The sequence below is a fragment of the Poromitra crassiceps genome, assembly GCF_964638095.1.
Source record: "Poromitra crassiceps genome assembly, chromosome: 29".
Taxonomy (NCBI): Eukaryota; Metazoa; Chordata; class Actinopteri; order Beryciformes; family Melamphaidae; genus Poromitra; species Poromitra crassiceps.
The window spans coordinates 454,244-468,404 of NC_139641.1; positions in this window are offsets into that span (position 1 = coordinate 454,244).

The following is a 14,161-nucleotide window of genomic DNA, read 5'->3' on the forward strand; positions in this document are numbered from 1 at the left end:
CGTGTTAGCATGTAGGGGGGAGTTACAAACCACTTTCTGTGTTGCCAGTAGGGGGCGCCATGACTATAAATGGATATTGACATATAGATGTCTACAGGCATGGACACTTATCATGCATGACAAGTGTGGAGCAGATTGGACAATCTACAATAAAGTTACTCCAAGTTTATGTGTGGCCAGTAGGGGGCGCTCTGTCTATCACTCCAAATGGTCATGTAGATGTGTTCAGGCTGGGATGGTCATCAAATGTGGATTTTGGTAGGCGTGGGACCATGTACTGCCGAGTTACAAAACGATTTATGTGTGGCCAGTAGGGGGCGCTATGACTATAAATGGATATTGACATATATCTAACCCAACCAGAAGAAGAAGAAGGTTTAATGACGCTTGTTTTTGTTCCCCTGGGGTGGGATTTGAGTGTTACACGCAGGTAAGTCATGCCATGCCACTGCTGTCTCATTTTAATTTCGATATGTACCTTTTATTTATCTTATAATGACACTATCATACTGTACAGAGCGCTGTAAGATGCTAGCAAACCTATTGATTCAGCCTCCTTAGTGTGGAGAGTTATCATTTTGTTTTCAGATAGTTACGTTTGTTTGCTAAGCTAGTTAGCTTTTTGCTAGCCAGTGGCTCCGTGAGTCTGCTAACGTTAGCCCCGCCCGCAGTCAGTATGCCGCGTGTGCTGGTCGGAGTCATCTTAGATTTACAGGTCATGTGGTGTAATGTTTACAGTACGTTTATGTGTGTATCCTGTTATTCCTTTTATAGAATTTGGAGAGAGATACATGTGAGAGTGACACTGTTTCTCCTGTGAAGGTATGTTTGTTCAATGTGCTTATTTTAAATTAATATTTTGCCCTAAAAAAAGAGAAATGGGTTGATGTGGGTGGAAATTGTATGTCATTATTGCCTATTGCAGTGAATGTATTTTGTATATTTTATAGCACTTTATTTATTCTATTGTACATTGTACATTAGTGTATTGTATAATGGCAGTTGCACTTATGCTGTTTCCGGAATGTGGAGAGACATGTGGGAATGGTGTGTGACACCATGTTTTTTGTTTCTCCTGTGAAGTAAACCCAGCTTGAAAACGACATTTAGCGTTCGAAATTCGTGATAATCTTTACACAGAACGAAAGCCAAGGCTTTATTTGACTAAAATGAGGTGAAAACAGCCAACATCAATCTTTTCTCATCAAATCGCCTGTCAAGAGAAATGGCAAGTTGCGACATCCTAATCATTTTGATAGAGCGGGTCACATAAAGCATGCTAAGCATGGCTTGTTATCCACTTTCAGATGCCACGTGGTAAAAACGACCGGCGTTCTGAAGCAGCCAAAATGAGAATGGCCCAGCGCAGTGGCATGACTATGCAAGTGGAGCCGCAGCGGCAGCCTGATGCTGGTGGCACCTACAGTGCAGGTTTGTAAGCCAGTGTTTGGCAGAAATGGTCCTGTGCATCATCTGTGCATCATGTGTAAGCTGTGTGTGCATGGTACACGTGATAGGTAAAGGCTTGTATAATGTGTGTGCACTGGACTGTCTGGACAGAGCTAAATGTGCATGCATAATGGTGTGTGGTGTAGCAAGTTTGCCCATAGGGGTTGTGTGTGTGTGTGTGTGTGTGTGTGTGTGTGTGTGTGTGTGTGTGTGTGTGTGTGTGTTTGTAAACAGGCAGTGGAACAGGGTGGTGCCATAAAGTGAGGGAATGGGCCATCTCAGATGCAACTCAGAAGATGCACAAGAGCGTCATGCCAGATGAGGCTCCAGACAAGAAGGTATGTGGGGGTGATTCAACTCAGCAAATAAACATGAACAATGATGACAGTGATGAACAATGAAGGAATTGTATTGTAAAAACAGCTTGTGTGTTGTTGCAGTTTGTGCTGCTTGTTGGGGACTCCCATTTACGAAGTATCGCAGATGGAATTGTGCAGATGCCAGAGGGGAGTCTTTCGTTTGGGGTGCTGTCCACGCCTGGTGCTAGTGCAGCTGACCTGAGGAAGGAGGTGTTAGCTGCAAAGGTGGATGGGAAACCTGATGTAGTCTGCGTTTTGGCGCCCAGCAACAACTTGACAAGCAGCAGGACGGTAGACGAGGCAGCGGAGGAGTTTGCCTGGCTCCTGAATGGTGTTTGTAGCCGTTGGCCTGAGGTAGGGTTGTCTTTATAGAATAGAATGTGTTATTAATGGTGTAATTGTAGCTGGCAGAGTTGAAAGAACGCGGTTGCCTGCTGGACCTGCACTAATATGCAGATAAGATGTATGGCTGGTTTTATAATAAAGGATTGTTTTGTACAGGTCTTTGTCCTGGACTTCCCTCCACATCTGACCCCGAACTTGGAGGAGCAGATGTATCTGCGGCAGGGGTATCACCGTGTGGCAGCAAGGAGTGGTAAGTAGAAAGTAGTTTGGGTGGAAAGCAGCATCTGTGTGAACATTCTTAGGCAAAGGGCTGTCAAAAGTGTGACAATTTGCATTGCAGGTGAGGTGAACTCAAACTCCGGGCATGGAAATAATGTGTGTTGTGATTCTGTTGGTTTGTAAGGTATCTCCTACTATCATCTGACTGAGAAGTTTCCTTTGAGCGCTCGTGAGCTGTGGGCCAAAGATGGTGTAAGTATTAATTTGACATGGCACATGGAAAAGTTAGCTGTACTGTACAGTCCTAAGGTGTGGATGTTAGTACTCAAATGCATATGTGAATGTCTTTCAGTGAATGTGTGCCTATGCATTTATGCAGGTCCACTTGAGTGATGATCACGGAATGCCTCGTCTCATTGACTTGCTGTGGGGCTTTGCCTATCAACATCTGACCAGACCCGCAACATTGGAGCCACCGGTGTCTCCCCCTCGTCCCAGGATGTCCCCACCCAGATTGACCCCAAGATTGGTTGTGAAGGGGGAAGTCATTGAGTGCTGCCAACACAACCCTGATGAGTGGACAGTGATTGGACAGGGCAGGAAGGTAATGATTTGTCCATTGTGATAGTATGGAAGTGTGTGAGAAATGCAAATGGTCTAAGTTAGCGGTTTTTAAACTGATGGGTGCCTCTCCTGGGGGGTGCGAGACAAGTTGAGGGGAGGCGCAGTGTGATTGGGAGAAACCAGAGAGGACAAAACATGCAGATTGGTCATGCTGCACAATGGCCGGGCAAGCCTCCAACATGCGAATCAGTTGGTGGCATGTATGTTCTCTGAGGGGAGGCTCACTATGCCACACTTTGAAAACCCCTGGTCTAAACAGTCATATATATCTATATATATAGATAATATATGTTCATTGTGCATTTGTCTTTGATAGGTGAAAAAGGACCGTTGCATCCCGCCATCACCTCTGAGGTTTAGCAGTGCAATACTGGCTGCAATGGCAGAAGTTGTGCCATCGCAGCTTAGCAGCCCTGTGGAGTCCACAGCTGTGCCTGAAGGCCAACAGGTAATGTGCAGGAAGAAGTGTGGAAGAAATTTTGCAAATTTATTTGGCGACCCAAATAATATCTCCTGTGACGCAGCTGTGAGTCCCGACCCAGTCTTTGGGAGACACTGTGCTAAGGTTATGGCATTTATTTATATCCTTATTTATTTGTCAACTGCAGACAGCAGTTGTGGGACGGCGTCGGAAAGCTGCTGGCTCCCAGCTGAGACGAGGCCAAGAGCAGTCTGCTGCAGAAGAAGCAGGGAAGGAGGAGGAGGAAGCGGTAGGTGTATCCTATGAGATGAATGTCTCACAAACGGCATAACATTTGTAGCGTGGACCAAAGTGTGGGTGGAATTATAGCCCACCACATTTGAGGTCCATTCATTGTGTATGTCTGAGCATGAAGCTTACAGTGAGAACATAAGCACATTAGTCATCTACTGTGACAGGCAGTGCACGTGTAGCAATATGTAGATTCAGATTCAGACAACTTTATTCTGTCCTAGTGTCTGCTTGTATGCTGATGTTTGAAGTCAACGCTGTACATTATGTCTTTGGGCCTGTGTGGTTGATAGCACTGAACTCAGGACTGTTATCAGGCATAGCTAAGGCCATGGGAATGATGGAGGCAATGCATTCATGTTTTGTTTTCTAGGTGGAGCAAACACAAGGCGTTGTGAACGATTTGGCAGGGCCATCAACCACCAGTGCAGAGGCACCATTACTGATGCAGAAGGTGAGTGTATTGTGTTTGAAGGCTGGCACAGAGGTGTCACAAAAGGTGTAACCTGCACCTGTTGGTTCCCACCTAGTGTTTTGGAAACATTGAGCTACGGTATTAATAAGGTAATGCCATTAATTTACAGTATATCTTTATTTTTTGTCCACTGCAGACAGCAGTCTGCAGTTTAGCATTTAGTTTATCAAAACACTTATGAGCTGATCCCTCATATTAATAAGGTAATGACATTTATTTCTATCTTCCTCTTTTGTCCACTGCAGACAGCAGTTGTGGGACGGTGTAAGAAAGCTGTTGGCTCCCAGCTGAGAGCATGCCAGAAGCAGGTGGAGTCAGCAAGAGTGGACAAACCTAAGACTGCTGGGGACCCTAAGGCATGCATATCGTCGGTGTCGGGCCAGGACCTCGAATGTCACTTTTTTCACTTTTTTACTTTTTGTCATGAATCAATGCCATTGGTGACCCTTCACGTCTCTGTGTGGTTTTTAACAAATGCAACCAATGGAAAAGCATTAAAACGAGCTTGTGAGTAAATCTCGTAACGCCATTCGCCCTCAATCTGTCAGTCAAAACTCGAAATTCCCCCCCTACCTCCGTGTGTACCCCCCCACGCAGGACAATAAACCCGGAAAAGACACACGGCAGACGCGCTGTGTATTTCTCATATCGTTTTGACTAATCCTGGCTTCCTCTGACGTTAATATATCAATCAAATGTTTTCCAGTTATTCCTAGGCTGCAAACTTGTTTTAACATGCAAATCGGAGTGCTTTCTGACGAGAATAAAGTAACGTTAACGTTACGTTATGTCAGACTATTTCTCAGCCCATGCCAAAGCCCCCATTCGGCCATGAGAGGCGAGGGGCAATGCTGTTGCTCCTGCGCGCGCCCCCGCGGCCTGGAGCTTGGGGGCTCGTGCATGAGGATGCGGCTGCCTCCCGCTTGACTGGCCATGAGAAAGCGCTTCCAAGTCGGACTGATAATATAAACAACATCATTTGAGCTTATCCAGGTAAGATATTAATAAAGTAATGACACATTCAGCGGGAAACTAACTATAATTAAGACATGTGCCAACTTTGACGACATTTGGTTCAGTAGTTTAAGAGCAAACAGGTTTTTTTTACTTCCTGAAAAGTTTCTGTTTTGGAAATTCGAGGTCCTGGAACGACAGCGGCGATATGTGACAGCAAAGAGCCATGGCCTCTTGTTGCAGGGAGCTGTGGTGGACGTGCAGCAGTGGCAGCTGAAGAGAAAGTATCGCTTGCATGTAGTGTTGTGGCAGCGATCAAACATGCAATGGCTCCTGTCTGTACATGGACGCAGGCAGATGTTGATGGCGTTAATGCAGAAGGGAGGAAATTGGCCTTAGATCTAGCTAGGACAACCCAGAATACACACGCAAAGTGTGCTGAACAGGTGAATGTCTTTGGCGGGGGCTGGAATGTAGATATAGGTGAGCCAGAGTACTCTGTTTTAGAAGACATGACTGCAATGGCCCAAAATCTGCATGCACGTCTGGTGAAGCATGGGATGTGTCTGTTGAATGTCAATGGTGCAGTTACTGTCATAGTACATCACCAAGAGTATTTTGTGGTAGTTGATTGTGGCACACGCAATGCGGAAGGGGTGGCAGCTAGCTGGGGCTCGCCGGTGGTTGTTTTCAACACATGTATTTATGACCTGATGTTTCATATCTGCAAATGAATGGCATCTTTGGACACTGACTGCTATGGCATTGGTGGCATTTCTGTGAAACCATGTCAAGCTGATTCTCACACGACCATAGATGGTAGTGAATATGTTCCTACTGCAAAACATCACAGTGAAGACGTGCATGTGCATTTCAGGCAGAGGGCAGTCAGTAAACCAAGTGATACTTGTGGGTGGCATGATGTTACAGAAGTGTTAGTGGAACATGTTGTAGGCAAAGTAACGGGTGATCATGTTAATTTGGAAGCCAGTCAAACGTCAGTTGTGCCTGCATGTTCCAGTGCTGTCAGGCAGCTAGATGTGGTAGAGGGTGAAAGTGCTAGTCAGGAAGTTATACAAGGTACAGTTCAGTCTGAATGGCCCAGTGCTGTCAGGCGGTTAAACAGTGTACGAGGATCATTTCACCAGGGAGATAGTCGGTTTGAATATAAGGGACTTCAATGTATGGCCATAGCTTTGCTTGGTCTGGCAAGGCATACAGCTGAAAGTGTCTGGACGTGGAACACACAAAGTCTGGACCGAGTTGTGGTTTTTGGCGACATGTTGTATCAATGTCTCCGAAACAACAACCTTATCAGTCACCGGTCTAACATGTTGAGCATTTCAGATTTGCCTAAACAGGCAATTATTGCTGAAGAGAAGTTTGTGTTTGAATATGGTGATTTCGTCAGTGGGGAGGTAGACGTAATTGACAGTGAATTGTACCAACCGTTTGGATACATATCTCTCAACAGGGGGCTGGAACAGGTTTTTGCACATTACAACACATGTCTGCTGACATTGTGCGGCACTACATGTGCAGTTGTAGTTGAAAACGGACAGTACGCACTGGTTGACTCACATGCACGCGATGCTAGTGGCATGGTTGATGGAGATGGAGGAAGTGTTGTGGTGTATTTCAGTTGTCTTGATGCTGTGTATGAACACATTAAGCGTTTGGCTGCAGAGCTCACAGAGAATGAGAAGCCATTTGAATTAGCTGGTGTTTGTGTCATGCATACTCCTGCTAAACAGAGCCATGTATGTGTCACTCCAACAGTGACATGTGCACACTCTCACAACCCATTAGCAGGTGATGAGGCACATGTGGCCTCTTTGCAAAATGTGCCAGTAAGTCACCATGATGCAAAATGTGTACAGCGCAATGTACCAAATACAAACACTGCTAGTAGGCCAAAGCGTGTCAGGCCCACAGAGAGTAGTAGAGTTGCAGCTAATACTTTGGGAAAGAATGAGTTGGGTAGCAGTTTAGCAGAAGCAGAACCAAAAAGTAGCAATGTAATCAAGCGTCAAATGTCTAGGGGCAATCATATAGGCAAAAAAGTCAAAACAGATGACAGTTCAGAATGTGATTCAGATGTCGAAATTGTTAATGATGCCATAAAAACAAAGCTACCCTTTAGTCCTCTTTGCAGCTGAACGTTGCGTGGGACAAATCCAATGTATCTGTGTCGACACGTGTGGGGCCGTTAGGACCTCCATGCTCAAACGTGAAGATAAAAGGTGACGGGAGCTGCTTCTTTCGAGCCATCTCACAAGCTGTGAGTGGCACACAGAAACATCATGGGAGAATCCGACTTGCTGTAGTAAGACATTTGGAAACTAATGCTGCTAAATATGGACACATTCTGAGAAGTGCATATTCCTCAATGCCAGAGTATATTAAGAAGTCCAAAATGCGAAATGAGAAGAGCTGGGCTACTGAAGTTGAAATCCAAGCAACAGCAGATTATTTAGGAGTCCATGTATTTACATTTCACGACGGCCGTTGGCTGAAATACAGTTGCAATAGTAAGAGATTGTCAAAACACAGCATCTACTTAGAAAATTGTAATGGCAACCATTATGAGACTGTGGTTTGTGTTCGTGAACCTCAACTGTCAAGTTGTTATGGCTACTGCAAAATCAGGACATCCAATCGGAAAGGGTTCAATCTTCGAGGTCAAATTAAAGATACTGCTAATGTTGGTTCTTTGCAAAGCCACAAACAGCAAGCTGAAGAGCAGTTAGAAATGCTGTTTGGTCCTGAACAACAGCAGCATAGTGCATTGTTGGCAATAGGGCTACAGAAATAGAAATTCAAGCGACAGCAAATGCATTTGGAGTAGACATATTTACAAACAGTGGTGGCAAATGGCTTAAATACAGTCCGATGAGTACAAGATTGTCTAAAGCTATATATTTTGCTTGGGTGATAATAGCCATTTTGAGCCAGTGGTCTGTGTCCAGCCTATTAATGAGAAGATTTGCTTTGGTCTGTGCAAAGTAAATAGTTTATCTGACTCACAGCACAGGGGTAGAAGAAAGGGAAAAGATCCATGCGCTGTTGAAAATATGGACAATGCAAAGGAACAGGTGCACAGCAGTATAAATGTTTCCACTTTAAAAGTATCAGTAAAGTACCTTCAAACTATTTGGAAAATAAGAAGAAATTCCAAATGAAAATGTGCTATGAGAAAAATGCCATTCATCAACAAAGAAAGAAAGATTGCAGTAAACAGAAATATAAATCTAATGTATTGCATAAGGAGAAAGTAAAAGAGATGAGCAAAACCAAATATGAACAAAATGAGCTGCACCGTGAGAAGGTCAAAACTATGAGCAAAACCAAATATGAACAAAGTGAGCTGCACCGTGAGAAGGTCAAAACTGATTTATCGGTGCCGCGTCTATGTGCCGACAGGCCGCAGTGCCGACAGGTCGCAATGCCGATAGCCCACAAGCAGAACCAGCTGAGCGAGGCGGCGTGCAGCGTGTCGGTGGAGCTAACCTCTCCCAGCCCCTACGCCAAACCTAACCTCCCCCCATGCCTAAACCTAACCTCCCCCAGACCCTAACCCAAAACCTAACCTCTCCCAGCCCCCACGCCAAACCTAACCTCCCCCATGCCTAAACCTAACCTCCCCGAGACCCTAACCCAAAACTGGCAACATACTTTCCAGATGAGGGGGAGTCAGAACCCCCACTCTTCACACCCAGCTCTGACTGGACCCCACATTTGGCTAAACTTCCACAAGAAGTGGTCAGGCTCATTGAAGCTGACACTCAATCTTTTGATAATAACTTCCAGCCAGCAGAGAAGAGGCTACGGCCTTGCAAGTGCGGAAGAATAATAAAAATATCATTATTAAACCTGCAGACAAAGGAATGCTGTGGTAATAATGGACAAGAATCAATATCTGTGGGAAGGACACAGACAGTTGAATGATGCAGTTGAAGTATTACTCCAAATTAGATAAACCCATCTACCCAGAAACAATCAACCTGGTGCAGCAGATTACTTGAATTAAACTGGTAGAAAAACACTTTATTAATAAAAAACAATAAAGCTACTTACTGGGTAGCTCTGAACCCAGAGCCAGACTTTTTTATATGTTGCCCAAGATCCACAAAGATCCAATAAAATGGAGCAAACTACATGAGATTCCCCCAGGCAGGCCCATAGTCTCTGACTGTGGCAGTGAGACAAACACGTTCTCACTCCGAGCACGTAGCATATTGACGCTTTGTCCCGTCCCTTGTGCGTCACTTGTTACTAACATGGTACCCTTGAGCGACCCATGAAACGACTTGGGCTTTCCGACTAAACTCAATGCAAACCCATGGAAGTAATCTTTGACGCTTATGGCAACTGCTCCCCCATTAGCCTAACTGCTCCCCCATTAGTCAACTAGGTAGGTGTATCCTATGAGATGAATGTCTCACAAACGGCATAACATTTGTAGCGTGGACCAAAGTGTGGGTGGAATTATAGCCCACCACATTTGAGGTCCATTCATTGTGTATGTCTGAGCATGAAGCTTACAGTGAGAACATAAGCACATTAGTCATCTACTGTGACAGGCAGTGCACGTGTAGCAATATGTAGATTCAGATTCAGACAACTTTATTCTGTCCTAGTGTCTGCTTGTATGCTGATGTTTGAAGTCAACGCTGTACATTATGTCTTTGGGCCTGTGTGGTTGATAGCACTGAACTCAGGACTGTTATCAGGCATAGCTAAGGCCATGGGAATGATGGAGGCAATGCATTCATGTTTTGTTTTCTAGGTGGAGCAAACACAAGGCGTTGTGAACGATTTGGCAGGGCCATCAACCACCAGTGCAGAGGCACCATTACTGATGCAGAAGGTGAGTGTATTGTGTTTGAAGGCTGGCACAGAGGTGTCACAAAAGGTGTAACCTGCACCTGTTGGTTCCCACCTAGTGTTTTGGAAACATTGAGCTACGGTATTAATAAGGTAATGCCATTAATTTACAGTATATCTTTATTTTTTGTCCACTGCAGACAGCAGTCTGCAGTTTAGCATTTAGTTTATCAAAACACTTATGAGCTGATCCCTTATATTAATAAGGTAATGACATTTATTTCTATCTTCCTCTTTTGTCCACTGCAGACAGCAGTTGTGGGACGGTGTAAGAAAGCTGTTGGCTCCCAGCTGAGAGCATGCCAGAAGCAGGTGGAGTCAGCAAGAGTGGACAAACCTAAGACTGCTGGGGACCCTAAGGCATGCATATCGTCGGTGTCGGGCCAGGACCTCGAATGTCACTTTTTTCACTTTTTTACTTTTTGTCATGAATCAATGCCATTGGTGACCCTTCACGTCTCTGTGTGGTTTTTAACAAATGCAACCAATGGAAAAGCATTAAAACGAGCTTGTGAGTAAATCTCGTAACGCCATTCGCCCTCAATCTGTCAGTCAAAACTCGAAATTCCCCCCCTACCTCCGTGTGTACCCCCCCACGCAGGACAATAAACCCGGAAAAGACACACGGCAGACGCGCTGTGTATTTCTCATATCGTTTTGACTAATCCTGGCTTCCTCTGACGTTAATATATCAATCAAATGTTTTCCAGTTATTCCTAGGCTGCAAACTTGTTTTAACATGCAAATCGGAGTGCTTTCTGACGAGAATAAAGTAACGTTAACGTTACGTTATGTCAGACTATTTCTCAGCCCATGCCAAAGCCCCCATTCGGCCATGAGAGGCGAGGGGCAATGCTGTTGCTCCTGCGCGCGCCCCCGCGGCCTGGAGCTTGGGGGCTCGTGCATGAGGATGCGGCTGCCTCCCGCTTGACTGGCCATGAGAAAGCGCTTCCAAGTCGGACTGATAATATAAACAACATCATTTGAGCTTATCCAGGTAAGATATTAATAAAGTAATGACACATTCAGCGGGAAACTAACTATAATTAAGACATGTGCCAACTTTGACGACATTTGGTTCAGTAGTTTAAGAGCAAACAGGTTTTTTTTACTTCCTGAAAAGTTTCTGTTTTGGAAATTCGAGGTCCTGGAACGACAGCGGCGATATGTGACAGCAAAGAGCCATGGCCTCTTGTTGCAGGGAGCTGTGGTGGACGTGCAGCAGTGGCAGCTGAAGAGAAAGTATCGCTTGCATGTAGTGTTGTGGCAGCGATCAAACATGCAATGGCTCCTGTCTGTACATGGACGCAGGCAGATGTTGATGGCGTTAATGCAGAAGGGAGGAAATTGGCCTTAGATCTAGCTAGGACAACCCAGAATACACACGCAAAGTGTGCTGAACAGGTGAATGTCTTTGGCGGGGGCTGGAATGTAGATATAGGTGAGCCAGAGTACTCTGTTTTAGAAGACATGACTGCAATGGCCCAAAATCTGCATGCACGTCTGGTGAAGCATGGGATGTGTCTGTTGAATGTCAATGGTGCAGTTACTGTCATAGTACATCACCAAGAGTATTTTGTGGTAGTTGATTGTGGCACACGCAATGCGGAAGGGGTGGCAGCTAGCTGGGGCTCGCCGGTGGTTGTTTTCAACACATGTATTTATGACCTGATGTTTCATATCTGCAAATGAATGGCATCTTTGGACACTGACTGCTATGGCATTGGTGGCATTTCTGTGAAACCATGTCAAGCTGATTCTCACACGACCATAGATGGTAGTGAATATGTTCCTACTGCAAAACATCACAGTGAAGACGTGCATGTGCATTTCAGGCAGAGGGCAGTCAGTAAACCAAGTGATACTTGTGGGTGGCATGATGTTACAGAAGTGTTAGTGGAACATGTTGTAGGCAAAGTAACGGGTGATCATGTTAATTTGGAAGCCAGTCAAACGTCAGTTGTGCCTGCATGTTCCAGTGCTGTCAGGCAGCTAGATGTGGTAGAGGGTGAAAGTGCTAGTCAGGAAGTTATACAAGGTACAGTTCAGTCTGAATGGCCCAGTGCTGTCAGGCGGTTAAACAGTGTACGAGGATCATTTCACCAGGGAGATAGTCGGTTTGAATATAAGGGACTTCAATGTATGGCCATAGCTTTGCTTGGTCTGGCAAGGCATACAGCTGAAAGTGTCTGGACGTGGAACACACAAAGTCTGGACCGAGTTGTGGTTTTGGGCGACATGTTGTATCAATGTCTCCGAAACAACAACCTTATCAGTCACCGGTCTAACATGTTGAGCATTTCAGATTTGCCTAAACAGGCAATTATTGCTGAAGAGAAGTTTGTGTTTGAATATGGTGATTTCGTCAGTGGGGAGGTAGACGTAATTGACAGTGAATTGTACCAACCGTTTGGATACATATCTCTCAACAGGGGGCTGGAACAGGTTTTTGCACATTACAACACATGTCTGCTGACATTGTGCGGCACTACATGTGCAGTTGTAGTTGAAAACGGACAGTACGCACTGGTTGACTCACATGCACGCGATGCTAGTTGCATGGTTGATGGAGATGGAGGAAGTGTTGTGGTGTATTTCAGTTGTCTTGATGCTGTGTATGAACACATTAAGCGTTTGGCTGCAGAGCTCACAGAGAATGAGAAGCCATTTGAATTAGCTGGTGTTTGTGTCATGCATACTCCTGCTAAACAGAGCCATGTATGTGTCACTCCAACAGTGACATGTGCACACTCTCACAACCCATTAGCAGGTGATGAGGCACATGTGGCCTCTTTGCAAAATGTGCCAGTAAGTCACCATGATGCAAAATGTGTACAGCGCAATGTACCAAATACAAACACTGCTAGTAGGCCAAAGCGTGTCAGGCCCACAGAGAGTAGTAGAGTTGCAGCTAATACTTTGGGAAAGAATGAGTTGGGTAGCAGTTTAGCAGAAGCAGAACCAAAAAGTAGCAATGTAATCAAGCGTCAAATGTCTAGGGGCAATCATATAGGCAAAAAAGTCAAAACAGATGACAGTTCAGAATGTGATTCAGATGTCGAAATTGTTAATGATGCCATAAAAACAAAGCTACCCTTTAGTCCTCTTTGCAGCTGAACGTTGCGTGTGACAAATCCAATGTATCTGTGTCGACACGTGTGGGGCCGTTAGGACCTCCATGCTCAAACGTGAAGATAAAAGGTGACGGGAGCTGCTTCTTTCGAGCCATCTCACAAGCTGTGAGTGGCACACAGAAACATCATGGGAGAATCCGACTTGCTGTAGTAAGACATTTGGAAACTAATGCTGCTAAATATGGACACATTCTGAGAAGTGCATATTCCTCAATGCCAGAGTATATTAACTCATTGAGTGCCAGCCACTTTTGGAGAACGGACGCTCCCAGTGCCAGAGTTTCAGAGCGTTTTCAGTGATTTCTCGAGGCCCACAGAATATTGTGTGATATTACTATGTAAACACTGAACACGCACAAAGAACGATGAGACTCTATTCTATCATCTGCAAAAAAAAGTTTATTGATCCCATTTTCCGTTCTTTAGTTATGAGCCGGAGAAGATAGCTTGATTCATCCAAAAATAGCAATTTTTTTCTAGAAGCTGAGATAATTGGCCTTTTGTGAAATTAATCATTTCAAGCACATCACTGACTCTGAAGCTAATCTTTTCTAATGTAGTCACACCTCAAAAATAATTTCCTTCAATAAAACAGTTTAGGCCAGGGAATTTTGTTTGGCAGAATAATATTTTTAGCTACAACCAGCAGCGCTGGCCCCTGCGTGCGCTGCTGGTTGCAGCTTCTTGCTGGTTTTGATTTGCTGCTGGTGGGCATCGGATATTCTGGCTTGCGTTTGTCAATCCTGTCCTGCTGCCTGGGTCTGTCTGGGTGTTGCGTGCTGCTCTGCGTGCCCCCCCCCCCCCCCCCCCCCGCCCCGCCCCGCCTCGCCTCGCCTCGCCTCAACTGCACACTCCTCCTCCTGTCTGTGGTGGCTCTCTGCTGAGTTTGCTGTGCGCACAGTGAAGGGTGCGGACAGCCAGGCTTTTTTACAGCGTTCCGCGTGTGTTTGTCACCGGCAACGATGCTTCCAGTTGAGCATAATAACAACTCCACGGTGTGGAT